General features: G+C 45.2%; 1 long non-coding RNA gene across 1 annotated transcript; it reads right to left on the minus strand.

Moving 5' to 3' along the window:
- Positions 1–5,286: 5,286 nt before the first annotated feature.
- On the minus strand, positions 5,287–6,146 carry LOC116975345. The gene is made up of 2 exons (XR_004412609.1): positions 5,883–6,146; positions 5,287–5,585 (listed from the first exon to the last, which is right to left on the minus strand). It is a non-coding gene; the product is annotated as an uncharacterized LOC116975345 (long non-coding RNA).
- Positions 6,147–11,818: the final 5,672 nt, after the last annotated feature.

An 11,818-nucleotide genomic window follows, 5' to 3' on the forward strand; every position in this document is an offset into this window, starting at 1 on the left:
TAATGGGGATAACGTACATATCCTGAGCATTCGTCAGCACACTTAAAAACATCCCACTTGGCCGATGTTCCTTTCCCCTCAAATAACCTGCTCCAGTCAACTTGAGCAAAAACTTTTCTCAAACCCTCAAAGTTGGCCTTACCTCAGTTGGCTCAAAAACCTCTCCTGAACACTTTTGAGGAAGTGAACCCCATTTAAACCTTCACACTATGAATCCCCAGTCTATATTGGGAAAATGAAATCCCCAACAACAATAACCTTATTTGACCTGCAGCTGTCTGCAATCTCCTGGCATATTTGTTCATCTAAGAGGCCCAGGGAGCCGTTGGTGCGAGGGGAGGAGTACCTGCGCTGTAAGTATAAAATACATCGCGGGACTTGCTTTCACAGAGGCCCAGGGACCTGACACAAAAATCGGCAACGTTCCAGAGAAGGGGTCTGGTGGTAGCCTCTGATTGGTGGAAGAGGACCGGGTTTACATTTTTACATTTCTGCCTTCAGGTTAAGGATTCTGGGAGTTGAGTGTACAGTATTTATTAGTATTTATTAGTAAAGTTTAAAGGATAAAGTTTTGTGTTTTTTAATATTTAATATAGAGTTAATTTGGGAGTAAGATATGTCAGTGGAGATATATGACCCCGTGGTTTGCTCAGCCTGCAACATGTGGGAGATCAGGGATATGGTCGGTGTCCCTGGTGACTACGTTTGCAGGAAGTGTGTCCAGCTGCATCTCCTGGCAGACCATATTAAACGATTGGAACTGCGGCCGGATTCATACTGGAGCATCCACGATGCTGAGAAAGTCGTGGATAGCACGTACAGCGAGTTGGTCACACCGCAGGTAAAAGGTAAGAGGACAGAAAGGGAATGGGTGGCCAATAGCCAGCAAAGCAGTAGGCAGGTAGTGCAGGAGTCCCCTGCGGTCATCTCCCTCCTAAACAGGTATACCATTTTGGATACTGTTGGGGGAGATGGCTCATCAGGGGAATGCAGCAGCAGCCAAGTTCATGGCACCATGGGTGGCCCTGCGGCACATGAGGGGGGGAAAAAGAGTGGAAGGGCAATAGTAATAGGGGATTCAATTGACAGGGGAATAGATAGGCGTTTCTGCGGCCGCAAACGAGACTCCAGGATGGTATGTTGCCTCCCTGGTGCAAGGGTCAGGGATGTCACTGAACGACTGCAGAACATTCTGGAGGGGGAGGGTGAACAGCCAGTTGTCGTGGTGCATATTGGCACCAACGATATAGGTAAAAAAAGGGATGAGGTCCTTCAAGATGAATTTAGGGAGCTAGGAGATAAACTTAAAAGTAGGACCTCAAAGGTAATAATCTCTGGATTACTACCAGTACCACGGGCCAGTCAGAGTAGAAATAGGAGGATATTGCAGATGAATACGTGGCTTGAAAAATGGGTGACTTCAATCTACATATAGATTGGGTGAATCAAGTTGGCAGAGGTGCTGAGGAAGAGGATTTCTTGGAATGTATGCGGGATAGTTATCTAAATCAACATGTAGAGGAACCAACGAGAGAGCAGGCTATTTTAGACTGGTTATTGAGTAATGAGGAAGGGTTAGTTAGCAGTCTTGTTGTACGTGCCCCCTTGGGCAAGAGTGACCATAATATGGTTGAGTTCTTCATTAGGATGGAGAGTAACATTGTTAATTCAGAAACAACGGTTCTGAACTTAAAGAAAGGTAACTTTGAGGGTATGAGACGTGAATTGGCCAAGATTGACTGGCAATTAATTCTAAAAGGGTTGACGGTGGATATGCAATGGAAGACATTTAAAGACTGCATGGATGAACTACAAAAATTGTTCATCCCAGTTTGGCAAAAGAATAAATCAGGGAAGGTAGTGCATCCGTGGATAACAAGGGAAATCAGGGATAGTATCAAAGCGAAGGATGATGCGTACAAATTAGCCAGAAAAAGCAGCATACCAGAGGACTGGGAGAAATTCAGAGACCAGCAGAGGAGGACAAAGGGCTTAATTAGGAAAGGAAAAATAGATTATGAAAGAAAACTGGGAGGGAACATAAAAACTGACTGCAAAAGTTTTTATAGATATGTGAAAAGAGATTAGTTAAAACAAATGTAGGTCCCTTACAGTCAGAAACAGGTGAGTTGATCATGGGGAACAAGGCTATGGCGGACCAATTGAATAACTACTTTGGTTCCGTCTTCACTAAGGAAGACATAAATAATCTGCCGGAAATAGCAGGGGACCGCGGGTCAAAGGAGTTGGAGGAATTGAGTGAAATCCAGGTTAGTCGAGAAGTGGTGTTGGGTAAATTGAATGGATTAAAGGCCGATAAATCCCCAGGGCCAGATAGGCTGCATCCCAGAGTACTTAAGGAAGTAGCTCCAGAAATAGTGGATGCATTAGTAATAATCTTTCAAAACTCTTTAGATTCTGGAGTAGTTCCTGAGGATTGGCGGGTAGCAAACGTAACCCCACTTTTTAAGAAGGGAGGGAGAGAGAAAATGGGGAATTACAGACCAGTTAGTCTAACATCGGTAGTGGGGAAACTGCTAGAGTCAGTTATTAAAGATGGGATAGCAGCACATTAGGAAAGTGGTGAAAACATTGGACAAAGTCAGCATGGATTTACGAAAGGTAAATCATGTCTGACGAATCTTATAGAATTTTTCGAGGATGTAACTAGTAGCGTGGATACGGGAGAACTAGTGGATGTGGTGTATCTGGACTTCCAGAAGGCTTTCGACAAGGTCCCACATAAGAGATTAGTATACAAACTTAAAGCACATGGCATTGGGGGTTCAGTATTGATGTGGATAGAGAACTGACTGGCAAACAGGAAGCAAAGAGTAGGAGTAAACGGGTCCTTTTCACAATGGCGGGCAGTGACTAGTGGGGTACCGCAAGGCTCAGTGCTGGGACCCCAGCTGTTTACAATATATATTAATGATCTGGATGAGGGAATTGAAGGCAATATCTCCAAGTTTGCGGATGACACTAAGCTGGGGGGCTGTGTTAGCTGTGAGGAGGATGCTAGGAGACTGCAAGGTGACTTGGATAGGCTGGGTGAGTGGGCAAATGTTTGGCAGATGCAGCATAATGTGGATAAATGTGAGGTTATCCATTTTGGTGGCAAAAAAAGGAAAGCAGACTATTATCTAAATGGTGGCCGATTAGGAAAAGGGGAGATGCAGCGAGACCTGGGTGTCATGGTACATCAGTCATTGAAAGTAGGCATGCAGGTGCAGCAGGCAGTGAAGAAAGTGAATGGTATGTTGGCTTTCATAGCAAAGGGATTTGAGTATAGGAGCAGGGAGGTTCTACTGCAGTTGTACAGGGTCTTGGTGAGACCACACCTGGAGTATTGCGTACAGTTTTGGTCTCCAAATCTGAGGAAGGACATTATTGCCATAGAGGGAGTGCAGAGAAGGTTCACCAGACTGATTCCTGGGATGTCAGGACTGTCTTATGAAGAAAGACTGGATAGACTTGGTTTATACTCTCTAGAATTTAGGAGATTGAGAGGGGATCTTATAGAAACATACAAAATTCTTAAGGGGTTGTACAGGCTAGATGCAGGACGATTGTTCACGATGTTGGGGAAGTCCTGGACAAGGGGTCACAGCTTAAGGATAAGGGGGAAATCCTTTAAAACCGAGATGAGAAAAACTTTTTCACACAGAGAGTGGTGAATCTCTGGAACTCTTTGCCACAGAGGGTAGTTGAGGCCAGTTCATTTGCTATATTTAAGAGGGAGTTAGATGTGGCCCTTGTGGCTAAAGGGATCAGAGGGTATGGAGAGAAGGCAGGTACGGGATACTGAGTTGGATGATCAGCCATGATCATAATGAATGGCGGTGCAGGCTGGAAGGGCCGAATGGCCTACTCCTGCACCTAATTTCTATGTTTCTATGTTTCTATAATTGCTGTTGACTATTCGGGGGTCTGTAGTACACCCCCAACAAGGTGATCATCCCATTCTTGTTTCTCAGCTCCACCCATATAGCCTCACTAGACAAACCCATTCCGTAATGTGACATCTGATCACTGCCATGACATCATCCTTAACCAACAATGTAACCCCCCCTCCACATTGAGCTGCCAGTCCTGTCCCTCCCTTAACCAGGTTTCAGTCATGGCTACAACGTCCCAGTCGCTCATGCCAATCCATGCCCTAAGCTCATCCACCTTACCCATCAAGCCCCTTGCATTAAAATACGTGCAGTTTAAACAAACCTTTCTTCCTCCCGTGCCTTTTGTACAGGTCACCTCTGCCCCAGAAGAGATCCAAATGATTGAGAAAACTAAATCCCTGCCCCCAGCACCAACTCCTCAGCCACACATTCATTTCCCATATGTTCCAGTTCTTATATTCACTTGCACGAGGTACTGGAAGAGAACCTGAGATCACTACCCTGCAGGTCCTGCTTTTCAGTCTTCTACCCAATTCCGTAAAATTGTTGCAGAACCTCCTTCCTCTTCTGATCTATATCATTTGTACCAACATGCACAACATCGTCCGGCTGCTCCCCCTCACACTTAAGGATGTTGTGCAGCCGCTCTGAGACGTCCTGGACCATGGCACCAGGGAGGCAACACACACCATCCTGGAGTCACGCCTTCTGCTGCAGAATCTCCTGCCTCACACTTCTGACTATCGATTCCCCCACCATTACGGCTCTGTCTGACATCACTCTTCCCCATTGAGCCTCAGCACCAGGGTTGGAGTCACAGCGTTGGCTGTCGCTCCGTCAGCTCCCAAGAGGGTGAACATGTTTTCAATTGGTCTAGCCACCAGTGGCTCCTGCATTCCAGGTTTACTTCTCTTCCTCATCGTCACCCACCTGTGCTCTTCTTGTATCCTCGGTGTGACAACCTCACTGTAGGTTTTGTCCAGGAAACTCTCGGTAATTCTATTATACTCCTTGTTTTAACTCCTTGTGTCCTCCCATCTGATTTCCCAGTCATATTGTCATCCAACGTTCATTTATTTCTCTTTCTCTTCCCTTTAGCGAATGAGAAATAAATGAACGTCGGATGACAACTGGGATTGGAATTGGGCATTGTAAAGTTTCCTGCGTGAACATAGGCAGACCTGGAATGAGGGGAAGGGGGGAGAACAAAGGAGGACCTGGTATGGGATACTTTGTAACTTTGGCAGCGCCCTTTATGTGGCAACTATTTGCTTACCTCTGGTACGCCAGTAAAGAATTTCACCGTGGCTTGTCCAATGTGACAATAAACTATTTATTAATTAATTCATTCAGAGAACAGGGGATTTCACAATTCTAGTTTTTATTGCATTTTGTGGTAAAATGTTACACAATGTACTCAGATATAGATGGAAGCATGCTGGTTATCTAAGCCAATTGATTGAGCATCATAGTTAGTAAAGCAAAGTGAAGTAGCACGCTGATGACTCAATACAGCTTTTCATTGGTCATATTGTAAGCCTGCATGGCAATGTTTTCCCAAATCCAACAAAGGTATTTAGAAACAAAAGTGTAAACTCCAGGCTTTTTGGGATCTGCACATCCTTTGCCAAAGGACACAATCCCGACGTACTTTCCATTGCAAAGCAAAGGACCACCTGAATCACCCTGGAAGAGAAAACAATAAAGATGACAATTCAGTAGAATCAGATAAAATAACACATCACCAACTTTCAGTCTGAAAACACATCACAATGCTATATTTATTACCCGTGCCCAGCTGGTTTGAAATAAAATAAAAACATTTACAAAAACAAGCTACAATAATGCCCGGCTAAGGCCAGTGTGAGGATGGATGGAATGTTTCAATCTATGGAAGGCACCAGTGAACCATTTGGGCTTTTGCACACACTCTGATAGCTTTATGGTCATTTTACTGATAACAATGCTACACAGCACACTCACCTGGCACGAATCTCCTCTGCCTTCACTGTCACCAGCACAGATCATGTTCTGGGTTACTTCAGGTTTGTGATCGTAATAGTCCTCGCTGTTGCATGTTTTACGATCTATTACTTCTATTGTCACCTCTTGAAGTGTGTCAGATGGAAATCATTTACTTGTTTTTCCCCATCCTGCCACTAAGCAGGAAGTTCCAGGCTTCAGATCATCGACCATTCCTCCAGGTAGTTTGAGCACATCCACATCATTGTTGATCATTGCATTATTCTCCAGCTGTGATACAGTAATAATTTATTCTTAATCTTCAAAGAATTCGGTGGGCGGCGCGACTCTCGTCAGTAGCGGCCTCTGCAGTCCGTCTGTGTTTTTTTTAATTTTCTGTCTAGTTTTTATGTAGTTTTTGTTATTTTTTTGTTGGGGTATGTGTGTGGGGGGGGGGGGGGGGTGGGGTAACTTTAAATCTCTCCCTGCACGGGAGACCCGACCTTTTCTTTGTCGGATCTCCGTTGTCGTTGGGGCTGCAACGTGGAGCGGCCTCCAACAGGAACGACCTGGGGTTCCAGCTGCGGAGCTGCCGACTACTCACCGTCACGGGGCTGGCCGAGTCCGGAGCGGGTGGAGCTGTGGTTGAGCGCTGCTGCCACCCGACCTCCGGAGGTTCGGAGGCTGCAACTGCGGGATTGGCGGACGGCGGCACCGGGAGCCCGCGGGTCGCTGCTGGGTGACCGCTTTTCGGGGCTTCCGCGACGGCGACTTCTCCCGCCTGAGTTACGGAGTTGAAGATTACCTGAGCGGGGCCTTACACCATTGCCCCGCACGGCTTGGAATGGCTGCGGGACTCTGCGAGCGCACGCCGGGGGCTCTAACACCAAGACCCGGTGCGCGACCCTTGCATCACCCGGCGTGGCTTTAATGGCCGCGGGACAATCACCATTGCCAGCCGGGGGCTTTGACTTTGACTCTGACTCTGACATCGGGGGGGAGAGTGCAGTGGAGAGATAAGTTTTTTTTTTGCCTTCCATCACAACGATGTGATGGATGTTTGTGTAAACTGTGTTGTGCCTCGGGTCTTTTTGTTTTGTAATGTATGGCTGCAGAAACGACATTTCGTTTGGACCTCATGAGGTCCAAATGACAATAAATTGAATTGTATTGTATTGTATTGTATTGTATTCTAAGAATGAAGAATATCTTAAACTATTGCTCTATTCAAAAGAGGTTTGTTAGTTTCCCTATTTATAGTAAGTACTTCATTTGCTGAGGTTCTGTCCTTTGCAGAATGAAATGTTTCTTTTACTTTTTCAGATGATCAGAGTCAGATGATAAGAGACAAGAAAAATTGACCATAAAATGTAATGTCAATTACCCTTCATGTGATACATGAAAATATTGTTGCGGCTGATGTTCATAAAGCCCTACGCTACTGTCGCGGATGATCGATTGATCAATCGATCGATTGATCGATTGTTTGATTGATCGAGTGAGCGAGTGAGTGAGTGAAAGATTCAGCATGTAAATGCTCTTCAGCTCACCAAGTCCACATCGATCACCCACCCACACTAGTTTAACTCACTTACGCAGCCACTCCCTACACACTCGGGGCAATTTACAGAGGCCAATTAACCTACAAATGCACACATCTTTGGGAAATGGGGGAAAACGAAGTAACGGGTTGGCGACAAGGTGGCGTAATGGTAGAACTACTGCCCTACAGCGTCAGAGACCCGGGTACGATCGTGACTATGGGTGCTTGTCTGTACGGAATTTTTACATTCTCCCCGTGACCTGCATGGGTTTTCGGTGATCGGGACCTTCGGTTTCCTCCCGCACTCTAAAGACGTACAGATTTGTAAGTTTATTGGCTTCGTGTAAATGTAAAATTATCCCTATTGTGTGTAGTGTTAATGTGCGGGAATCTCTGGTCGGTGCGGACAGTGGGCCAAAGGGCCTGTTTCTACGCTGTATCTCGAAACTAAACTAAACTAAACTAAAATATCAACTAAACTATCTGGATGAAACCCACATGGTCCCAAGGAAAACATGCAAACTCCACAAAGACAGCACCTGAGGTCAGAATATAACCCAGGCCTCTGGCGATGTGAATAGCAGCTCTCCCAGCTGCACTATTGTGCCACCCCTTCATGGTTCTTCACTATCTAAATCTTTCTTTGTTAACAAGTAAACTCTAATTAGTCAAACTTAGCTTTGGCTGTTTTACTCTAAAAATATCATATCAGACTGAAAATGAACAAAGTAATTGATGGAAATATAAAGTTGGGAATCCAAATCTTTCAACACTTTTTGCATGCTTTTTTAACGACAAGGGGTCACAGCTTAAGGATAAGGGGGAAATCCTTTAAAACCGAGATGAGAATAACTTTTTTCACACAGAGAGTGGTGAATCTCTGGAACTCTCTGCCACAGAAAAACCCATCAAATGATCATAGAAAATAAATGACATGACATCCTTTGCCACTCCACCGCTCTCCAGCAGGCCGCAGCCGTCGCCCTACCTGAGTCCCAGGCTCAGCACCGGGCCTAAAGTCGCCACGCTGCAGACTCTGACATCACGGGGTCTAACTGTGCTGGGTTCCTCCATCCCCCCCCCCCCAACACAGGGAACCTCACTGGTTGCTCCACTTCCCCCTCAAAAGATGTTACCCCAGCTCTTCTCCACCCATACTATAGTCCTCATACTCCCCTCCTCCCTAACCACGCACCACCCCCCTACCAGACATCGCCTATGTCTCCATCCATTCACTTGCCTTCCTCTGTCCCTAACCCCCATCAGGGCTGCCAACCCGCATGCATTGAGCGTGAGAATCACGCATTTCACTTCCGGTGGTGCTATGGAGGCATAAAGTCCAGCTCCAGCTAGCTCCATGCTGAAAAAAATTGCTGAAACGGGGAGAAAAACGGGGCCTACCTGTTGTTACCGCACCGGCTGCCTTTAACGAGCAAGTGATGTCATCAGGCGCGCGACTTTAGTGGTATTTCCATGCAACATACCCCCTCCAAGCCAAAAAAGACCGGCAGGTTTAGACAACTGGCAGAAGAGGTAGGCCTGACTGAAGCCTCGGGCTCAGTTTCAACGATGTCCCAGGAAGATGTATCAATGAAAGCAAAGCCAAAACAAACAGAATTGGAAGAACTTCGAAGTTTTCTCTCCCTAGAAATTAAAAATATGAAGGAGCAACTTAAAAATTTTAATGAAAAACTGAACTTTAAAGAAGAACTTAAAGAGGAATTCCACTCTTTTAAAGAAGAATTTAAAGAATAAATTACCTCCACTGTTCACGAAATACCAGAAGTTTGGAAGCTGACAATGGAAGAAATTTCAATAAGCGGATTGAAGAGGTAAATGTTAAAATCAATTTGATGGAAACCAGCTTTAATGATAAGTTGGACCCCATCAATGAGACATTAGATCAACAAAATACAGCAATAACTGAACTGGAGGAAATCGCTGCGACAAGTGCTGAAACTACAAAAAAGCTCCTCCTCGAGAATCAGAATTACTGAGTAAAATAACTGAAAAATGCATTGATTTGGTGGGGCATCAGAGACGCCAGAACCTAAGAATTGTAGGTGTCAAAGAAAGAAGAGAGGTGGGCCAACACCCCCATGAATTTGCAGCAGACTTATTACAAAAAAGTCTTAAATCTGGATCAAAAGCCTTTACTGGGTTTAGCACATAGAGCGCTGAGACGCCGACCATGGGAAGTTTCCCCCCAAGACAACTGATAGTAAAGGTAGTATATGATCATGAATTGGATGACATGATGAAGAAAATTGTCCGTAACAGAGAGCTCACTTTTGACAGAGAGAGGATCAGCATCTTTAGGGACTATCCAGTGGAGATCTCCAAGAAGAGAGCGCTGTTTACAGAGACAAGATGAAAAGTTAAGAACATACCAGAATTGAGATATGGCCTGATGTACCCCGCAACACTAAGAGTCGCCTACATGAAGAAGGAACATATGTTTACAGACCATAAACAACCACTTGAATTCGCCCAGAACATCGAGAATATGAGCGAAGACTGAACAACATACATTATCTTCCTGACGTCAACGAGCAGTGCAACCTCGTAGAGTACTAATGGAACTTTAAATTGTTATACTTAAGGACTACTGAAAATTGATAAGGATAGTGGAGCAGGTTTTCTCCTACTGATATTGATATATTACATTTATATCTTAGTATTATTGTTAATTGTTATTAATTACTGAGTATTACTAATTACATAACTAATATATTACATTTATATTTTAGTATTGTAGTCAATTATTATTAATTACTGATTACAACTAATTATAAACATTTGTCATTACTAATTACTATTACTAATCATTAATAATTACTATTAACTGGTTTACTTAGAAACAGTTGAAATGTGGCGGTCCCTGGGGGGTAGGCCACTCCTTGGATCATCCCCCTCGCCTATTGAGGGACAGGGGCGTTGGTCTGCCACGGGGTTTCCAGTCGACCCTGGGTTTAGTGCTCTCGAGGTGTGTGTGTGGTGTACTCTCGCTGTTGGGATTAAAAGACTACTGTTTGAACCCGCCTGGCGTCTGGTCTTTTCCTGACCTTGACCAATCCACTACACTGGTGACCCCACGCCGTTCATCACGCGTCGTGATGGATATGGATAATAACGCTGTTGCTCTGAAGCTCCTAACTCTGTGGACCGAAGAACCCGACACCTGGTTCCAGCAGGCAGAGGCACAGTTTGCTGTGAGAGGTATTACACAAGATGAGACAAAATACTATTACGTGGTTGGCTCGCGCTTGACCAACTGACTGCGAGGCGAGTTAAGCCTTTCCTCAGGGCCCCCCCGGTAACAAATAAATATACTGGCCTTAAGGAATTTCTTGTCAGGAGGTTTGGCCTAGGTGACACTGAGCGGGCAGCTCGGATTTTCAGAATGGACGGCCTGGGCGACCTCCGGCCATCTGCCCTCCTGGAAGACATGCTCACCCTAATGGGGGACCATGAACCCTGCTTTCTATTTAAATATGCCTACCTGCAGCAGCTGCCTCCCGACATTCGCATGCAGCTCGCCAGGGATCCATTTACCAACATGCGGGTGCTGGGTGAACAAGCCGACGAGCTGTGGAATTCCCACCATCACAACCTGGAAGCAGTGACCATCCTTCCCGCGGCGTTTGGAGGCTCAGAGCAGGTCGGGACCGCTATCGACCACGTTTCCACTGCTCCCAGTCGGCCCCCGCGGCAAACTCTAGCCGCCATTGCTCATTCTACTGCAGGCACGTCCTTCCAGCACGGCCAGCCTGCAGTTCCACCTAACGCCAGCAGAGGTCGCTGGCGCTCAAACCAGCCTAATTCGCGTACAGTTCCACCAGACGCCAGCAAAGCTGGTTGGTGCTATTACCATCGTCGCTGGGGAGCTGCAGTCAAATTTTGGAAAAATGCTCCAATACCAACAATAAAAATGTGGATTTCAAACATGTTTGAAACACTACACCTGGAAGAGATGAGACTCCTCCTAGCAGGCAAAGCAGATCACTTCCAAAAGACTTGGTCTGCATTGATGGAGCTATTACAAGCATAAGGTGCAATAGTAATTTAAAATATAAATGGTACCAGGATCTGGTAACGGGGTGTATAAAATAAAAAATAAAAAATAAAACACGGTTGGTATGTCCTTTTTTGCGGAGTTTTGTGTTAGAATAGAGCGATTGTTTTTCCCTTTTTTTAATTTTCTATCTAGGGTCTATTTTCTTTCTTTACTTCCTTCTCTAACTTCTTCCCTAAGGGGCTTTCTTCTCTCAACACTTTCCTGCACCACGATTCTTGCTCACTTTCCTTACTTCTATTATTTTTACTTTTTAAAGCTCGAAAAACGAAGTGGTACAACAAATGTAATAAGATATATGTGATGTGTATTACTGTAATTTACTGTACTTCTAATTTA

Source organism: Amblyraja radiata, chromosome 1 (genome assembly GCF_010909765.2).
Source record: "Amblyraja radiata isolate CabotCenter1 chromosome 1, sAmbRad1.1.pri, whole genome shotgun sequence".
Lineage (NCBI taxonomy): Eukaryota > Metazoa > Chordata > Chondrichthyes > Rajiformes > Rajidae > Amblyraja > Amblyraja radiata.